The following is an 11,844-nucleotide window of genomic DNA, read 5'->3' on the forward strand; positions in this document are numbered from 1 at the left end:
TCCTTCTCCTATTTTCCTTTTCTTTCACAATCTACTCACTGCCAGCTTCAATAATCGAGGCTTTCTGTACTAAGGTGGCATAGTTTGTCAGCTCTAACACTGCTACTCGGTTATGTATCCACTGTTTCAGACCAACCTGAAACCTTCGCGCTTTCTTTTCTTCGGTATTCACAAACTCAGGCACAAATCTAGATAACTCAGTAAATTTGGCCTCATATTCTGCCACAGTCATCTTATCCTGTTTCAACTCCAGAAACCTAATTTCCATCTGGTTTTCCATAAACCTATGGAAGTACTTGTCTAAGAACAGTCGGGTAAATCTATCCCATGGAATCACAGCATCTATTTCTAGATTTTGTTTGGACTCCCACCAGTAGTTAGCTTCTCCTTTCAGGATGTAAGAAGCGAAAATGGTCTTATGTTGTTCCTCAACACCTAGTATCTCAAAGGATTTTTCTATTTCTTTGAGCCAGGCATGTGCTTCAACGGGGTCGGCAGATCCTAAAAACTCTGGGGGTTTGAGAGATTTGAAGGCTCTAAAGGTAGTAGCTGCAGTCTGTTGGGCAGCATGGGGCTATAGTGGAATAGGCTGTTGGTTCAGATTTGCTCTTAGCAGTTCCATAAATTCATTCATGGGGTTCCCTCCCTGATGGGTATCCTCATCCCCTTCTTCTACATATTCTTCCTCATCATATTCATTATAATCTAGGTCTTCTTCACCTTCCTCATTTACTACTGGGTCACCTCGTTGTTGGTTAACAGATTCTGCGGGCTGTGCCCTGGTTCCTCTTATACAGGGTGGCATTGTTCTGATAAAGAAAATTGGTCACATAATTATAACAGTTGGGTTATTTTATTCATATGTAAGCATGTCATTTATTATCTAACAGGTTTTATAAAGTGTAATAATATAGACATCATTTCTTAATAACTGCTTAGATATATATTAATAAGATCTCCCATTTATATCTTGGGGGATGAAACAGCTAGCCGAGTTCATACATGCCTGATTACAATCTATCACTACTAGTTCTGAATACTGAAATGAAAATACATAATCCGTGTACCCTGAAAGGCTAGGAACGCTATCTACTATTAGCAATCCTATCAAAATTGGTGACAAGTCACCCAGCCTTCTTCAAGGTCTACATCTAGTCACTAGTCTCTCAGTCACTATCACTGCGAGTGAGGTCACGCACCCTCCTCATCGCTCCTGCAATCATCATCTCTGCATCAACTACCGGGATGTATCCTCTCACTGATGCCATCCTCATCTGAACCCTGGTACGGAGCTCGATCCCATCGATCTCTCTGCGGGCTATGGCTGGGGAAGCAGCTCTGAAATCTCCTGGGTATCCTAGTCGGGTGGCTCTCTCAGCTGTCAGTGCCTGGCGTAACTCCGCAATGCGAGCAGATGCCGCAGTGATCTCAGCGTTAAGCTGACCCACTATCCAGTCGTGTACGGCTACATGCATGGTCGCCGGTGGTGGTAGAGGTGAATCTGGGTCGTTAGAGGATATGTCATGGACCTCATGAAACTGTGCGCGTATCGCTTCCTAATCATCATCATCTATAGGACATAAGGCTCTGGATCCCTGGGGGTGGTGTAGGAGAGCGAATAGCATGGTGTGGGTACATCTCTACATCTCTCCATACTACGCCATTAGCTACGGGGACAGGAAGCTCAATTTCCTCCTCTAGGTCATCCTCAGTAGGGTCATCGTCTGAATCATTAATGGGTGGGCTCTCTGGCTCGGGAATATGGTCACGCTCAGGAATCATAACATCATCAAAAAGATCAACCTCCCCCCTAGGCTCCACTGGTACCTGACACAATAGGCAAGGTGTTACTAACTTAGAGTTGGAATTCCCTTGAGGGTAAAACAGTCAAGACTACCCGTGTAGCCCGACGACGAACTCGATTTGAGCTCTAATTGATTGTTTTATTATTCTTAGGTCTACGTATTTTATATCCTATCATTTCCAAGATTTGATAACCTAAGGCTCTAATACCGTTTCTGTAGCGCCCCAAAACCCGGGGTCAGGAGTCTCGGAAGCCACGCCATCTAAACTCACACAACTCACACTACAATATGTAAATACTCACGCTTCACGACCCCACACTTATCACACACACACTTACAGGTTATTGTCTTCGAAACGAACCATCATCACTAGAGTAATTTTATTACAACCCAAATATAATTAGTCTTACCGGGGAGTGACCTTTAGGTAAGGTTAGTCCGTCGGCCAAATATACGTTTCTTGTTTCTTATCTTGCATAAACCATACTTATAAATAAGCCGAACTATAAACAACTGAAAACTAATCCAGCTTATTCTGACTACCTGAGGTACAGCACCAAACAATCTACGGAACAACTGGCCATTTCCTACCCGTTTCCTGGCTGTGGTTCTCATGGCAGGCATCTTGATTCACTGTTGTGTTGTGTCAATTTAAGAAAACAAGTGTGAGCTATAATGCTCAGCATAATAATGTACAGTATGGAAATGGTTGTATGAAATCATCATATATTATATATATGTTTTATTCGAAAATAGTTTTCCTTGGTGTTACACACCTTCTTACGAAAATAATTCTTTAAGGGGGTTTTTATAACCTGCGAATACCTTGATAGTAAACCCAGCACCTAGGCTTGGGTTACGGTATTACATCTCAATTCCAATTGGAAGAATTTGGACATTCACTGGAGCCACCGCATATGATGATCAATCGTACTACAGAAATAGTAACATTTTCTACTAGTAGAAGGACGAAACCGTCATCTCTCGGGTATCACCCTGGCCGCATACGGGCTATGTGTCCTCATTTCGGGAATACACACACTTCGCAGGTCCATAGGTACATATTGTACCGTCTCCTACGGTACCAGTAGCCTATCCAATACACGAAGTACTTGGATTCTACCCCTCCCTCATCATTTAGGAAATCATATTATGTCTTGAGAACTCGAACCACATCGAAGTTCCTCCAAGCGTTTTGCTTGTTGATAGGCATAACTTTACTGTATATATATATATATATGTACTTCCGAAAGTTTCGGAGGAAGTACTAAGGATGTGAGTTGACCGTTGTCAACATATAATCAATAAGAGGAAAAGATTCTCCTTGAAACTATATTCAAAATATTAATAAGTCGGGATAATATTCACCGACGATCTGAAATTATTCGAATGATACTTCTAAATCAGAAAGTATGTTTTATATCAGGATCTATGATTTTTAAATCAATAATAATCCTTTAACAAATAATAATTAATTAAATAATAGTCTATAATTAATTAAATAATAATTGATATTAATCATACCTCGAATGAGTTTACTCTCTAAAAGGTTTATTTAAAATAATATTCCTCAACTAGTTTGTATCTACATAATTAATAATCTATAATGATTAATCGGGTTTGAATAAATAAACGTTGAAGTATACTACTCCTATAATAAAGGAATACGTATATAATATTTATTATCCGAATAATAAAATATAGTTGAGGGAATATGATCGTTGGAAAATCGTTTTAATAAAAGTTCGAGGTGTTTTAATGTTTCGTAAATGGACGATGAGTCCCTTTAAAACATACTATTATGGACTTATACCCGTCCTATAATATCTCCGGAATGATTTCCGGGTTTTATCTTAAATCCCGACCGATCCTCGGTCTTATATAATACGTCACGCCTAAAGCGAAATAACATTTCACGATATATACTTATCGTACAACATCGCTATATTATGCGAAAATTCAACAACTACGTATCATGGCAAACATGGTATTTATGCGATGATAGTAAAACAATCCTTTCACAACACAACAGTAAAAATGGAGTTGGGTTTGTAAACTTGCCTCGAGGTGGAGGATGCTCTAGGTTCCGCTCGGAAATTTATAACCATAAACACATTTCATTTTGTTAGGTTCCGTTCTAATTTACGGCAACTCGCACTCACGCGCTACTTATTATGCACCCTCTCAACTCATACTACCCCTAAAATTTCTTTTAAGTCATAATCACATTATGGTTACTTCATTTTCCTTAGTATCTTGGGTTCATTCTCATTATCGTCGTCGGCTCCGCTTAAGGATTCTTGCGGTTTCTATCCGCGCAGTCTCGGCTCCGACATTTTTATAAAATTGAGAAATCATTATTTTTACTTGAAATTTTTATGGAAGTTAGGAAACTCAATATATTACTCTCTGTAAAAATTTCATGATTTATGAATACTTTTAAGTCTATCCTTTATATTTTCAAAATTCGTAATTCGTAGCAGTTTTTGTAGCGTAAATCACTTTTACTAAAACGACCATAACTTTTGATCCGTAAATCGGAATCAAGCGTTTGAAGCGCCTAAACGATCCTTATAAAATTTTCTATCCTAAACAAAGGTTATTTTTCAAGAATATACAGTTTACAACTTCGGGACTTTCTGCAGAAACTTAAAGTTACGGTTTGTTGGTTTTAACGAAGTTACGTTTACGATCGGGGTTTCGTTTACGCCCTAACTATTAACACAACCACTAAAAATCATCATATCATCATCAACACACAAACTCCTCTCAAGAATATCATGTTCTTGAGGCAACACCAACCAACCTTAAATCTACTTAACTTAATCATCAAGATTTCATCAATAACACTTAGTAAGCTAGGTTTACTACCTCATACTAAATGGATCTTAAAAATGAACCTTAAATAAAGTTGGGCCAAAGATATTTTTTACCTTTATTGAAAGCTTGAGATGTGTTCTTTAGGATGGTGGAGGCTTGGAAGTGCTTGGTATGATTTTTAGAACCTAAAACCACCATTGAAATCAAGAAACCAAAGAGAGGTTACTATTCACACTATTCACTAGTGAGTTTCTTGAATTTATTCCACCCGTCAAACCTTGATAAAAATAGATGAAAGAATTTTCTTACCTTAGTTTAGTTTCTAGGAGGCTTGGGAATTAATTGGGTGATTTTACAAGAGCTTGAACTTGGAGTTTTGAATTCCAATTCTCCCTTTTTCTTCAATATAGCTGAATGGAACAAAAATGGGGATGGGGGGTATTTATACTACTTGGTTGCTTCTCTTGGATGCTTGGATAGGTTGCTTCTTGGAAGGTGACTTGATATCTTTGCAACTTGATTTTATTCTTCCTAGGATAGCATTCTAGGTTTATTCCTTGTTGCCAAATCCATGGACATATCTTTGTAGCTTGCTAGCTTACAAGCTAACTACAAGGTTAGCTTCTTAGCACACTATTTGCTAGCTAGCTTGGTCATCCTATGGTTAGCTCACTATTTGATGAAGTAACCATGGTTACTTCCTTACCATGGTTTAGTTAGTGCGTTACGTTTATTTAATCATTTACGCGTTCGCTCGGTTACTTAAACGTTCTCCGTAATACTTACTCGTAAGTGGTTCGCAATGTAATTCCTTTCGTGTGTATTCCTTATATTTTTATTTATCCTACTTGAATATAAATCCGTAGGATTTTAATCTCGTAATTATATTGTGATTCCCGTAATCCTCGATAAGTCGTAAATACGGTCGTTTTTCAAAGTTCGTTTTCTTTGAAAACTAATAGCATTTACATACACTCATTTGGTACGTAAAGTCGTAATATCAATTCCGAAACTCATTTTCTCATGCACTACATAGTGTGGGCTCAAAAGTTTTTTTTTCCCGTCTGTCAGGGTTACTATTCATTAAACGTTTTACAAGGTCTCAAAAATTCGAGTTATTACATTTCTCCTTTGGTGTGGTCTTTGATGGTTGATCAACAACTACAACAGAGAGCTTGGTAGGCTTATGTGGTCCTTCATTAATTCTTTCAAGGTATTCTGGATCTGTAGCTTCCAGAAACATAGCCATCTTCACTTTCCATATGGGATACTCAGAAGGTCTCAGTATGGGAACTCTAATAGTCTCATATCGACTGTGGGTTTGAGTCTTTTGAGTTTCTTCAGTTTTGGTGGGCTTGGTTGGAGTTTGTGCTTCTTCAGACATGATTGTTTGGATCTTTACTGTATGTGTGTTAATAGGCAGGCTCTGATACCACTTGTTAGGTCACACAACACTTTAGAAGGGGGTTGAATATAGTGTTAATACAATCAAATCGATTTAACACAAGTATGTAACAAAGATCAAGATATTGAATAAACGCTGTTACAATAAGAACTGTTGTTCTCTCTCAGTGATGAACAAATATCACTAAGAGCTGCTAGGTTACAATGTATAATCTTCTCGATAATGATAACACATATAGTATAAACCCTAATTCTGTGTTTATATAGTACACAGTTACAAAATAACTTCTAATTGATATGGAATACAATTCTGTCTCCTAAAATATATCAATCAGATATCTTCTACAAGTCTTCCAGTCTTCTAACTCTTTCCATGCATATCTTCTTTTATTTTAGTCTCGATCTTCTACTGTAAATCAGCTTCCTTCCTTATATGAAAGTCTTCCCGCACTTAAGTTCTGATATGACCTTAAGTTCTGATATTAAGTTCTGACTTCCAGTAAGTCCTGATTTCAGTAAGTCCTGATATGTCATATTTGTTAAGATCTGAAAACTAAACATGAATCATATTAGACATGACATCTCAAATATATCTAACACAAAGTGACCAATTGTAATTCAAATTTTATATAACAATCTCTTATATATTGTTATGTCGTGCTTTTAGTTCCACCTCATTTTGCTAACATGCTTTTGTTCCACCTCATTCTTCGGATGACGAGTCGGTGTCTCACATTAGCAACACATTCTCGGACTCGGACTCCGAATTCGAGGATTGTAAGTCATCAACATTTAGCGAGTTGGATGTAATCGCTCGTGAATGGAGCGAGGAACTAGCACGGTTTAACGAAGGACCTCCCCTAGTGGAGGAAGAATATCCGAAGTTGCACCCTCCAGAAGAAGAGGCATACCGTTCAAGGCTTTGGGCCAAAGCATGCCACTGGTTAACCTTTTCTTGCATGTTTGTAAGAGTTTGGAGCAATGTGCCGCCTTACTTTCTCCCATTTTTGAACTTGGGTAAGGAGTCCCCCGATGGCCCTTGAAGACTGTCTGAATGGGATGGCGGTAAAATTGTGGAATGTGATAGGATCACGGACATAGGTAAGTTAAAGCCTCGTGAGGGTGCCACCCGGGACCAAGTACGCATTGATCACGTCAAGGGTTGGGTGTCCTACTTACGTGGTGACGATACCACCGCATGGGCTTGGAGGCGTGCATCATGGTGCAAATTCACTCTCTACGACAGGTCAAGCACCATTCCCGTCATAATATGGAATGATCACGAGACCCATGTCGAAGTCACTGAAGGTGTGCTCCGTGAAGGATGTGTTGTTGTGCTCTATTGGGTTACATGCATTGTCAGGGTCAACGCCCCCCACCCCCTCGGGGTCTCAACGCAGGGCCAATGCCCCCACCCCCCGGGGTCTCAACGCACCGACTATCGGGCGGCTTCTCTAACTTTTTAGAGATATTTAGTTAGTTAGGGTAGTTTATACGAGAATTCCCTTTGTTTAAGTATTTTGTTGTATTTCGATGTAATTTTGTCAAACTAGACAAGTTATGCACTTATTTGGATTTGAATTGCGATAATTATGTAATTTCTAATTTGTCATTGATCCATTACTTGAAAACTTATTATGTCGAAACACAACTCTTTTAATGTGATATGAAATAGAATGCACATTTATTTTATAATATTTATGCTTGTTATGCATGGGAATTTACATGTAAAGTTGGCAAAATGACCATATGCTAGTCATTATAGCCAAGTAATTCTTAAATTTTGGAAGTCATAAAAAACGATATTCTAATCAACATTTTATTACATAATGCAGTTCATATAGTTGAAATACATCACTATTTTACAGATTTCACATAAAATAGGGGATAAAATTTTCAGAATCTTTATGTCCCTTCCGCGGAAAATAACCGCGGAAGGCATTAACCCTTCCGCGCTTATTTTCCGCGGAAGGGACAGAAAGTTTTTTGGAAATGTGCCTTTTGTAAAGGCACCATCCCACCTGTTTTACAGGATACCAACCAAACAACCAATAGTATATGCATACTTAAACAACAGCAACCTGTAAATTGTAAAAAAAAATTGCTAAATTTAGGCACCCCTAAATCGCCAAAAATTTACAAAACCTCAAATTTTGAAATTTCTCCAAACCTTTTAAAATTTGCACACAAGTGCATGGGGGCCATTATATATACAAATCAATAAAAAATAGAAACAATAAAACTAAATAAAGGGATAGGAAAGGGACATGGTCGATAAATGACCGATATAAATGAAACAAGTTTCAATTGTCATTAAACCAAATGAAGGGCACGCGATGATGTTCGAATGTAACGAAACAAGTTCAACTACACTATACAAGCATAAGATTAAGTCACAAGTTCGACTAAACTATAAAACTAGATGAATGACCTAACTACTACTCTTTCCAGCTACCCTCTCCATCATTTGCCTCATGCGATGTGTTGGTATATGTTTAGCCATCCCTCTTTGAAGCTCCTTCGCAATCTTATAACGAAAGGTCTCCACGTCCGAGGCATCCCAATGCACTTTAGCGAGGTCATATCCCTGCAACGTGTAGTCCATATATTTGCACACGTACACACCGCAATCTGAGTAGCTATCTTGTTTAGGCATTGCATCCCAAACATGAACTAAAGGCTCTTCATCTGGGAAATTTCTATTCTTCCCAACATAACCAAGCATACCTGTAATAACTCCAACCTAACACACAACAAAAAACAACATCAGTTCATGAAAGTAATAAGGAAAGATTTAGAAATTACAATATAAGGTATCGTCGAGGAACTATTACCACGCACTCTTCCTCTTCGGGATATTTAGCGTTGTAGTTCATAGGATCAAGTACCATCACGCCCCATTCCTTCACAGAAAATACCATGAGAATCCAATGGTTCTGGTTCACGTTCGCGGGAAGAAAATACCTGGTTAATTGGTGAACCTACCCCACAACTCGCCCAATTAAGAAAGAAATGCAAGGTCCTCGCAGAATAGGGACGTGAGTAGTCCACTTTCTTCGCCAACTCCATAAAAAGTGGATCCATGAAGTAGTATAAAGGCATCCTCGGATACACCCTCGCGGCAGCTATGGCCTCCCCACGATCACGCAACAACCACTGCAAGAAACAGGTTATACCATAAATGAAATAAAAAGAACAACATAAATGAAAGAAGGTCAAAGATTATACCATGTAGGCATATATGATCCTATCATCTAGCCATGCTTTGGGTTCCAAACTATGCATAACATTTGTGTCCAAGGTCCACTTATAATGTGGAAAACTATGATACTATCATGCCTACCTATAGCCTATTTTCTCTTAACAACAATCCCAGTCCCAGGAACATCCTCATCCATAGGATCATCAGGAACAACATCAGCCTGCACCTTACCCTTCCCTCTCTTTCCCCCACCCTTACCTCTAACCTCCTTCATCTACGTCACCTTCTTCCCCCTAACCTCCTTCCCCTGCTTCCCTTTCACCTCCTTCCCCTTCACCTCCTTTCCCTTCTTCCCCTTAGGCTCCTCCTCCGCCTCCTCCTCGGCCTCCTCCTCCTCCTCATCAACAACCTCCTCAACCGGCCTAGCCCATAACTCAGCAACTGGATATGAATCCTTCATAGGATCAGGAAGAGGTCTCCAAATCAAGAACCGCTCATATGCCCACAGCTGCAACAACCACGTACAACATGCAATCCTCTTGGCCCCTTTCTGTGTTGCATGCTCCAGCCCCCTATACAGATATGAAAGAACCGCAGAATCCCAAGACCATCTCTACACACCCGTAAGATAGCAGAGGTGTCCAATGTACTTCGGGTGCACCACATTCCTACTACTGGTAGGAAATATAACAGAACCAACGACCAAGAGCAAGTATGCCTGTGTGTGGATAGCAATCCTCCTCGGATCAGGACCCGGATCAGCCCTCCCATATCTCTAATACAATCATATGTACTTTATGTCGGCTCTGGCCCATGCCTCCTTCACCTCGTCTTCATCCAACGGTTCAAACCGGTGTCTCAAAAAATACGCCAAACCATTATCCAGACCGTCGCCAACTAACGCATGTCCAGCAACCGGTAAACCCAGGATATAACCAACATCCTCCAAAGTCACTGTCATTTCCCCCTGTCTCATGAAGAAGGTGTTGGTCTCGGGACGCCACCTCTCCACAAGTGTCGTGACAAGCCTAGCATCATTCTACAAAACCACACCCGGATTTGCAAACACACCAAAACCCATGCTATGCAACAAGTCCTTCTGTGCATCAGAAAAAACCCACCTACGCATATTCCTATTCCCATAATAACACTCCAAAGGACCCCGCTCATGTCCCTCCCAAACATCCGAACTCACATGATAGGAGTTATCAAAAATAATGTCATGACTAACTGGACCCGGCAATATGTTATCCATCCTGAAACAATAAACAAACAATTTAACGTTAGATGCTTCCACATTTAAAATTGACCGTATAATCACATTCACATGTACCAAAATTCAAAATTTAGGCCTTGTTAATTCAAATCTCAACCAACACATATCAATCAATCAACAACATTACGGAACCAAGACATTCTCACAAATACGACACAACCACAATCAACAACATTGAACAAAACGCAACCAAGACATTCTCACGTTACATATTCCTACACAACCACAACCATCAACATTCGACAAAATGCAACCATTACGATTAACTAATCACGATCAACTGGAAACAATCAACACCATTAACCTAGCTACTGTGTGTATAACTTGTACTTGTTCTGTTTTACTGCTCTCAATTAACAAATCAGAATACGCACAAAAACTGGAACAAATCACGATCAACCATTACATCGCACAACTCACAACCATTAATCGATTTTAACAAGGATGAATCGTGCTATTTCACATCCTGAGAATCTGCCTCAAATACAAAATCAATTTAAATTCCTTAGTCCGAAAGGTGCAATACAATTAGAGGTGACTAAAATTGGAAACATCGAAAATTAAGTATCAAGTCAAAGAATATCACACTATACGAAGCATATGCAAACAAGTACATATACAATCAAGAGTTCAAAACAGTTGAAGAACCCTAACCCTAAAAACCTGAAATCATCCCTAATTGCAAATAATTTACGAACCTTGGAACGAGAAATCAACGAAGAATGATGGAATTGGGTTGTAATCACCTCAAAGTCGCTGCAATCCCCTGGAAACGAACTGAGTTGGAAGATTGTGTGAAAAAACTGAAAAATGGGTTTATTTTTAGGGTAAAACTGAGAACCCGTCCTTCCGCATATATTATTAGCAGAATGCAATTAATGGTATTTTTGTCTTTACCCGCTCCGCGCATAATAAATGCGGAAGCCAACCCTTTTCGCGGAAAAAAATCGCGGACAACAGATTTTTTTTTTAATCCTGACCGTTGGATTAAAAATTCAACGGTCAGGAAATAATGTGTTGGTTAAGGTCCCCTGACACATGATTGTTGGGGAATAGGACCCATATTTATTTATCGATATTTTACTATACACAAACGTTTATTTTTTTTATATCGAAATACAAAAGTTAAATTTCAGTTCTTTTAAAAAACAAGAATTAAAAAGTATTTGTTTGAAGGCCACGCAAAAAAGGCGGTTCTTATTCCAAAATTGTTTTTCTAATCTTATAATTCCGTTTCCGAACATAATTAGAATTTCATTACTAGGGTTATGAGGAGCAAGTCGGTGCGAGGACGCCTATAAATACAAGGACAATGTCCCATTACACGGTTCATAACA

The sequence above is a fragment of the Apium graveolens genome, chromosome 2 (assembly GCF_009905375.1).
Source record: "Apium graveolens cultivar Ventura chromosome 2, ASM990537v1, whole genome shotgun sequence".
In the NCBI taxonomy this organism is placed as follows: domain Eukaryota; kingdom Viridiplantae; phylum Streptophyta; class Magnoliopsida; order Apiales; family Apiaceae; genus Apium; species Apium graveolens.